This window comes from Periplaneta americana, chromosome 3 (assembly GCF_040183065.1).
Source record: "Periplaneta americana isolate PAMFEO1 chromosome 3, P.americana_PAMFEO1_priV1, whole genome shotgun sequence".
Lineage (NCBI taxonomy): Eukaryota > Metazoa > Arthropoda > Insecta > Blattodea > Blattidae > Periplaneta > Periplaneta americana.
The window spans coordinates 74,530,523-74,540,582 of NC_091119.1; positions in this window are offsets into that span (position 1 = coordinate 74,530,523).

Genomic DNA, 10,060 nt, shown 5'->3' on the forward strand with positions numbered 1-10,060 from the left:
TATCTTTCTTAAATCTTATCTTATATCTTATCTTATCTTATTTCTTATCTTATCTTATATATTAAATTATCTTATATCTTATCTTATCTTATCTTATATATTATCGTATCTAATATCTTATCTTATATCTTATATTGTTTATCTTATATCTTATCTTACCTTATATCTTATCTTATCTTATATCTTATCTTATCTTAGATCTTATCTTATCTTATATCTTATCTTTTCTTATTTCTTAACTTATCTTATATCTTATCTTATCTTATATCTTATCTTATCTTATATCTTATCTTATCTTATATCTTATCTTATTTTATAACTTACCTTATATCTTATCTTATCTTATATCTTATCTTATGTCTTATCTTATCCTATTTCTTATCTAATCTTATATCTGATCTTATGTTATATCTTATCTTATCTTATATCTTATCTTACCTTATATCTTATTTTATCTTATATCTTATATTATCTTGTATCTTATCTTATCTCTTATCTTATCTTATATCTTATCTTATCTTATATCTTATGTTACCTTATATCTCATCCTATCTTATATCTCATCTTATCTTATCTTATATCTTATCTTATCTTACATCTTATCTTCTCTTATATCTTATTTGTCTTATATCTTATCTTATCTTATATCTTATCTCTTATTTTATCCTATCTTATCTTATATATTATCTTATGTCTTATCTTATCCTATATCTTATCTCATATATCTTTTCTTATCTTATATCATATCTTATCTTATCTTTTATTTCATTTTATCTTTTATCTTATCTTATCTTATTTTGTCTTATATCTTATCTTAAATTATATCTTATCTTATCTTATCTCATATCTTATCTTATGTCTTATCTTAAATCTTATCTTATATCTTATCTTATCTTATATCTATATTATCTTATATCTTAACTTATCTTATATATTATCATATCTTATATCTTATCTTGTCTTATATCTTATTTCATCTCTTATCTTATCTTATATCTCATCTTATCTTGTCTTATATCTTATCATATCTTATATCTTATCTTATCTTTTATCTTATCTTATATCTTATCTTTTCTTATATCTTAACGTATCTTATCTTATCTTATCTTATCTTATCTTATCTTATATCTTATCTTAACTTATCTTATGTCTTATCTTATCTTATATCATATCTTATCTTATCTCATCTTTTATCTTATCTTATCATTTATATCATCTTATCTTATTTTTTATCTTATCTTATATCTTATCTTATATCTTATCTTATCTTATCTTATATCTTATCTTATCTTATATCTTATCTTATCTTATATCTTATCTTACCTGATATCTTATCTTATCTTATATCTTATCTTATCTGATATCATATCTTATCTTATATCTTATCTTATCTTTTCTCTTATCTTATCTCTTATCTTATCTTACATTTTATCTTATCATATATCTTAACTTATCTTATATCTTATCTTATTTTATATCTTATCTTATATATTATCTTATCTTATATCTTATCTTATCTTATTTCTTATCTTATCTTATATCTTATCTTATCTTATCTTATCTTATACTTATCTTATCTTACATCTTATCTTATATCTTATCGTATCTTATATCTTATCTTATATCTTATCTTATCTTATATCTTATCTTATCTTATCTTTTAACTTATCTTATCTTTTATCTTATATATTATCTTATCTTATGTTTTATATTATCTTATATCTTATCTTATTTTATATCTTATCTTATCTTATGTCTTACCTTATCTTATATTTTATCTTATCTTATCTTATCTTAAATCTTATCTTATCTTAAATCTTATCTTATCTTAAATATTATCTTATATCTTACCTTATCTTATTTCTTATCTTATCTTATATACTAAATTATCTTATATCTTAACTTATCTTATCTTATTTTATATATTATCTTATCTAATATCTTATCTTATCTAATATCTTATTTTATCTTATATCTTATCTTATCTTATCTTATCTTATCTTATCTTATCTTATCTAATATCTTATCTTATCTTAGATCTTATTTTATCTTATATCTTATCTTTTCTTATTTCTTGTCTTATCTTATATCTTATCTCATCTTATATCTTATCTTATCTTATATCTTATCTTATCTTATGTCTTATCTTATCTTATTTCTTATCTTATCTTATCTTATATCTGATCTTATGTTATATCTTAACTTATCTTATATCTTATCTTATATCTTATTTTATCTTATATCTCATTTCTATCTTGTATCTTATCTTATCTCTTATCTTATCTTATATCTTATCTTATCTTGTATCTTATGTTATCTTATATCTCATCTTATCTTATATCTCATCTTATCTTATTTTATATCATATCTTATCTTATATCTTGTCTTATCTTATAACTTATCTTAACTTTTATCTTATCTTATCTCTTATTTTATCTTATCTTATCTTATATATTATCTTATCTTATATCTTACCTTATATCTTTTCTTATCTTATATGATATCTTATCTTATCTTTTATCTTATTTTAACTTTTATCTTACCTTTTATTTTATCTTATCTTATTTTGTCGTATATCTTATCTTAAATTATATCTTATCATATCTATTATCTTATCTTATGACTTATCTTATATCTTATCTTATATCTTATCTTATATCTTATCTTATCTTATATCTTAGATTATCTTATATCTATCTTATCTTATATCTTATCTTATCTTATATATTATCTTATCTTATATCTTATCTTGTCTTATATCTTATCTTATCTCTTATCTTATCTTATATCTCATCTAATCTTATGTTATTTTATATCTTATCATATCTTATATCTTATCTTATCTTTTATCTTATCTTATATCTTATCTTTTCTTATATCTTAACGTATCTTATATCTTATCTTATCTTATCTTATCTTATATCTTATCTTGCCTTATGTCTTATAATATCTTATATCATATCTTATCATATCTTATCTTTTATCTTACCTTTTATCTTATCTTATATCTTATCTTATCTTATATATTATCTTATCTTATCTTATATCTTATCTTATCTTATATCTTATCTTATCTGATATCTTATCTTATCTTATATCTTATATTATCTTATCTTTTCTCTTCTCTTATCTTATCTCTTATCTTATCTTACATCTTATCTTATCTTATATCTTAACTCATCTTATATCTTATCTTATCTTATATCTTATCTTACCTTATATATTATCTTATCTTATATCTTATCTTATCTTATATCTTATCTTATCTTATATCTTATCTTATCTTATTTCTTCTCTTATCTTATATCTTATCTTATCTTATATCTTATCTTATCTTATACTTATCTTATCTTATATATTGTCTTATCTTATATCTTATTGTATCTTATATCTTATCTTATATCTTTCTTATCTTATCTTTTATCTTATCTTATCTTTTATCTTATATATTATCTTTTATTATGTCTTATATTATCTTATAACTTATCTTATTTTATATCTTATCTTATCTTATGTTTTATCTTCTCTTATATTTTATCTTATCTTATTTTATATCTTATCTTATATCTCATCTTATCTTATCTTATCTTTTATCTTATCTTATCTTTTATATAATCTTATCTTATCTTTTATCTTATCTTATCTTATATCTTATCTTATCTTATCTCTTATCTTACCTTATCTTATCTTATATCTTATCTTTTCTTATATCTTATTTTATCTTATATATTATCTTATATCTTATCTTATCTTATATGTTATATTACCTTATATCTTAACTTATCTTATATCTTATCTTACCTTATCTTATATCTTATCTCATCTTATCTTATATCTTATCTTATCCTATATCTTATCTTGTCTTTTATCTTATCTTATCTTTTATCTTATCTTACCTCTTATTTTATCTTATCTTATACCTTATCTTATCTTATGTCTTATCTTATCTTATAACTTATCTTATCTTATGTCTTATCTTATCTTATATCATATCTTATCTTTTATCTTATCTTATCTTATCTTTTATCTTATCTTATCTTTTATATCATCTTTTATCTTATTTTATCTTATCTTAAATTAGACCTTATCTTATCTTATATCCTATTTTATATCTTATCTTATCTTATCTTATATCTTATCTTATCTTTTATCTTATCTTATCTTATACCTTATCTAGTCTTATATCTTATCTTATCTTATCTCTTATCTTAACTTATATCTCATCTTACCTTATCTTATCTTTTATCCTATCTTATCTTATATCTTATCTTATCTTTTATCTTATCTTATAACTTATCTTTTCTTATACCTTATCTTATCTTATCTCTTATCTTATCTTATATCTTATCTTAAATCTTATCTTATCTTAAATCATATCTTATATCTTACCATATCTTATTTCTTATCATATCTTATTTATTATTTTATCTTATATCTTATCTTATCTTATCTTATATATTATCTTATCTAATATCTTATCTTATCTTATATCTTATCTTATCTTATATCTTATCTTATCTAAAATCTTATGTTTTCTTATTTCTTATCTTTTCTTATTTCTTATCTTATCTTATATCTTATCTCATCCTATATCTTACCTTATCTTATATCTTATCTTATCTTACGACTTATCTTATATCTTATCTTATCTTATATCTTATCTTATGTCTTATCTTATCTTATCTTATATCTCATCTTTTGTTATATCTTATCTTATCTTATATCTTATCTTATCTTGTATCTTATTTTGTCTTATATCTTATCTTATCTTATATCTTATCTTATCTTATATCTTATCTTATCTTATATCCTATCTTATCTTATATCTTATGTTATCTTATATCTCATCTTATCTTATCTTATATCTTATCTTATCTTATATCTTATCTTATCTTATATCTTATCTTATCTTTTATCTTACCTTATCTCTTATTTTATCTTATCTTATGTTATATATTATCATATGTCTTATCTTATCTTATATCTTATCTCATAACTTTTCTTAACTTATATCTTTTCTTATCTTATCTTATTTTATCTTTAATCTTATCTTATCTTTTATCTTATCTTATTTTATCTTATATCTTATTTTAAATTATATCATATCTTATCTTATACTTATCTTATGTCTTATCTTATATCTTATCTTATATCTTATCTTATCTTATCTTATATCTATCTTATCTTATATCTTGTTTTATATATTATCTTATCTTATATCTTATCTTGTCTTATATCTTATCTTATCTCTAATCGTATCTTATATCTCATCTTATCTTATATTCTATCTTATCATATCTTATATCTTTTCTTATCTTTTATCTTATCTTATATCTTATCTTTTCTTATATCTTAACGTATATTATACCTTATCTTATCTTATTATATATCTTATCTTATCTTATATCTTATCTTATCTTATGTCTTATCTTATCTTGTATCATATCTTATCTTATCTTTTATCTTATCTTATCTTTTATCTTATCTTATCATATTTTATATCTTATCTTATATCTTAACTTATATCTTATCTTATCTTATATCTTATTTTATCATATATCTTATCTTATCTGATATCTTATCTTATATCTTATCTTATCTTTTCACTTATCTTATCACATCTCTTATCTTATCTTACATCTTATCTTATCTTATATCTTATCTTCTCTTATATCTTCTCTTATCTTATATCTTATCTTATTTTATATTTTATCTTATCTTATATCTTATCTTATCTTATATCTTATCTTATCTTATTTCTTGTCTTATCTTATATCCTATCTTATCTTATATCTTATCTTATCTTATATCTTATCTTATATCTTATCGTATCTTATCTTATATCTTATCTTATTTTATATCTTATCGTACCTTATATCTTATCTTATACCTTATCTTATGTTATATCTTATCTTATCTTATATCTTGTCTTATCTTATCTTTTACCTTATCTTATCTTTTATCTTATATATTATCTTATCTTATGTCTTATCTTATCTTATATCTTATCTTATTTTATATCTTATCTTATCTTATGTCTTATCTTATCTTATATCTTATCTTATATCTTATCTTATATCTCATCTTATCTTATCTTTTATCTTATCTTATCTTTTAACTAATCTTATCTTATCTTATCTTTATTCTTATCTTATCTTTTATCTTATTTTTTATCTTATCTTATATCTTATCTTATCTCTTATCTTATTTTATCTTATACCTTATCTTATCTTATATCTTATCTTACCAAATAACTTATCTTATCCTATATCTTATCTTATATCTTATCTTATCTTGTCTTTTATCTTATCTTATCCCTTATTTTATATTATCTTATACCTTATCTTATCTTATGTCTTATCTTATTTTATATCATATCTTATGTCTTATCTTATCCTAAATATTATCTTATCTTTTATCTTATCTTATCTTTTATCTTATATTATTTTTTATATTAACTTTTATGTTATGTTATCTTATCTTAAATTATATCTTATCTTATCTTATATCTTATCTTATATCTTATCTTATCTTATATCCTATTTTATATCTTATCTTATCTTATATCTCATCTTATCTTTTATCTTATCTAATCTCATATCTTATCTAGTCTTATATCTTATCTTATCTTATCTCTTATCTTATCTTATATCTCATTTTATCTTATCTTATCTTGTATCTTATCTTATCTTATATATTATCTGATCTTTTATCTTATCTTTTCTTATATCTTACCTTATCTTATATCTTACCTTATCTTACCTCTTATCTTATTTTATATCTTATCTTATCTTATATCTTATCTTATGTGTTATCTTATCTTATATCTTATCTTATCTTATCTTTTACCTTATCTTATCTTTTATCTTATCTTAATTCTTATCTTATCTTATTTTATATCTTATCTTATCTTACATCTTATCTTATCTTATATCTTATCTTATCTTTTCTCTTATCTTATCTTATTTTATATCTTATCTTATATCTTATCTTATCTTATGTGTTATCTTATCTTATATCTTATCTTATCTTTTATCTTAACTTATCTTATATCTTATCTTATCATATATCTTATCTTATCTGATATCTTATCTTATATCTTATCTTATCTTATCTTATATCTTATCGTATCTTATATCTTATCTTATCTTATGTCTTATCTTATCTTACCTTAGCTTAGCTTATCTTGTCTTATCATATATTATCTTATATCTTATCTTATCTTATATCTTATCTTGTCTTATATCTTATCTTATCTTCTATCTCATTTTATTTCATTTTATCTTATCTTATCTTATGTATTATCTTATCTTATCTTATGTCTTACCTTATCTTATATCTTATAATATCTTATATCTTATCTTATCATATATCTTATCTTATATATTATCTTATCTTTTCTCATCTTTTTTCTAACCTTATCTTATCTTTTAACTTTTCTTATCTTATCTCTTATCTTATCTTATCGTATCTCTTATCTTATCTGATCTCTTATCTTATCTTATCTTATATCTTATCTAATCTTATATTTTATTTTATCTTATATCTTCTCTTATATCTTATCTTCTCTTATCTTATATCTTATCTTACCTGATATCTTATCTTATATCTTATCTTATCTTATATCCTATCTTATCTTATATCTATCTTATATCTTATCTTATCTTATATCTTATCTCATCCTATCTTATATCTTATCTTATCTTATATCCCATCTTATCTTATCTTATATTTCATCTTATCTTATCTTTTATCTTATATCTTATCTTATGTTATATCTTACCTTATCTTATATCTTATCTTATACCTTATCATATCTTATATCTTATCTTCTCTTATATTTTATCTTATCTGATATCTTATCTTATCTTGTATCTTATACTCTCTTATCTTATGTCTTCCCTTATCTTATATCTTATCTTATCTTATATCTTATCTTGTCTTTTATCTTATGTTATCTTATCTTTTTCTTATATAATATCATATCTTATCTTATATCTTATCTCATATTATAACTTATCTTATCTTATAAATTATCTTATATCATATCTCTTCTTATATCTTATCTTATCTTATATCTTATCTTATCTTATCTTACCTTATATCTTATCTTGTCTTATATCTTATCTTATATCTTACCTTATATCTTATCTTATCTTAGAACTTATCTTACCTTAAATCTTATCTTATATCTTACCTTATCTTCTTTCTGATCTTATCTTATATATTAAATTATCTTATATCTTACCTTATCTTATCTTATATATTATCTTATCTAATATCTTATCTTATCTAATATCTTATCTTATCTTATATCTTATATTATCTTATCTTATATCTTATCTTATCTTAGATCTTATCTTATCTCATGTCTTATATTTTCTTATCTTATCTTATCTTATATCTTATCTTATATCTTATCTTATCTTATGTCTTATCTTATCTTATTTCTTATCTTATCTTATATCTGATCTTATGTTATATCTTATCTTATCTTATATCTTATCTTATCTTATATCTTATTTTATCTTATATCTTATCTTATCTTGTATCTTATCTTATCTCTTATCTTATCTTATATCTTATCTTATCTTATGTCTTATGTTATCTTATATCTTATCTTATATCTCATCTTATCTTATCTTATATCTTATCTTATATCTTACCTTATCTTATATCTTATCTTGTCTTATATCTTATCTTATCTTATATCTTCTCTTATCTTACTTTTATCTTATCTTATCTCTTATTTTATGCTATCTTATCTTATATATTATCTTCTGTCTTATCTTATCCTATATCTTATCTCATATACCTTTCCTTATCTTATATCTTTTCTTATCTTATATCATATCTTATCTTATTTTTATCTTATTTTATCTTTTATCTTATCTTTTATCTTATCTTATCTTATTTTGTCTTATATCTTATCTTAAATTATATCTTATCTTATGTCTAACCTTATATCTTATCTTATGTCTTATCTTATATCTTATCTTATATCTTATCTTATATTATATCTATCTTATCTTATATCTTATCTTATCTTATATATTATCTTATCTTATATCTTATCTTGTCTTATATCTTATCTTATCTCTTATCTTATCTTATATCTCATCTTATCTTATCTTATATCTTATCATATCTTATATCTCATCTTATCTTATATCTTATCTTTTCTTATATCTTAACGTATCTTATATCTTATCTTATCTTATATCATCTTATGTCTTATCTTATCTTATATCATATCTTATCTTATCTTATCTTTTATCTTATCTTATCTTATTTTTTATCTTATCTTATATCTTATCTTATCTTATATCTTATCTTATATCTTGTCTTATCTTATCTTATCTTATCTTATCTTATATCTTAACTTATATCTTATCTTATCTTATATCTTATCTTATTTATTATCTTATCTTATGTCTTATCTTATCTTATATGTTATCTTATCTTATATCTTATCTCATTTTATTTCTTATCTTATCTTATAACTTACCTTAGCTTATATCTTATCTTATCTTATCTTATACTTATCTTATCTTATACCTTATCATTTCTTATATCTTATCGTATCTTATATCTTATTTTATCTTTTCTTATATCTTATCTTACCTTATATCTTATCTTATCTTATCTTTTATGTTATCTTATCTTTTATCTTATATATTATCTTATCTTATGTCTTATATTATCTTATATCTTATCTTATTTTATATCTTATCTTATCTTATGTCTTACCTTATCTTATATTTTATCTTATCTTATCTTATATCTTATCTGAAATCTTATCTTATCTTAAATCTTATCTTATATCTTACCTTATCTTATTTCTTGTCTTATCTTGTATATTAAATTATCTTATATCTTATCTTATCTTATATATTATCTTATATAATATCTTATCTTATCTAATATCTTATCTTATCTTATATATCTCCTTATCTTATCTTATATCTTATCTTATCGGATATCTTATCTTATCTTATCTTATATCTTATCTTTTCTTATTTCTTGTCTTATCTTATATCTTATCTTATCTTATATATCT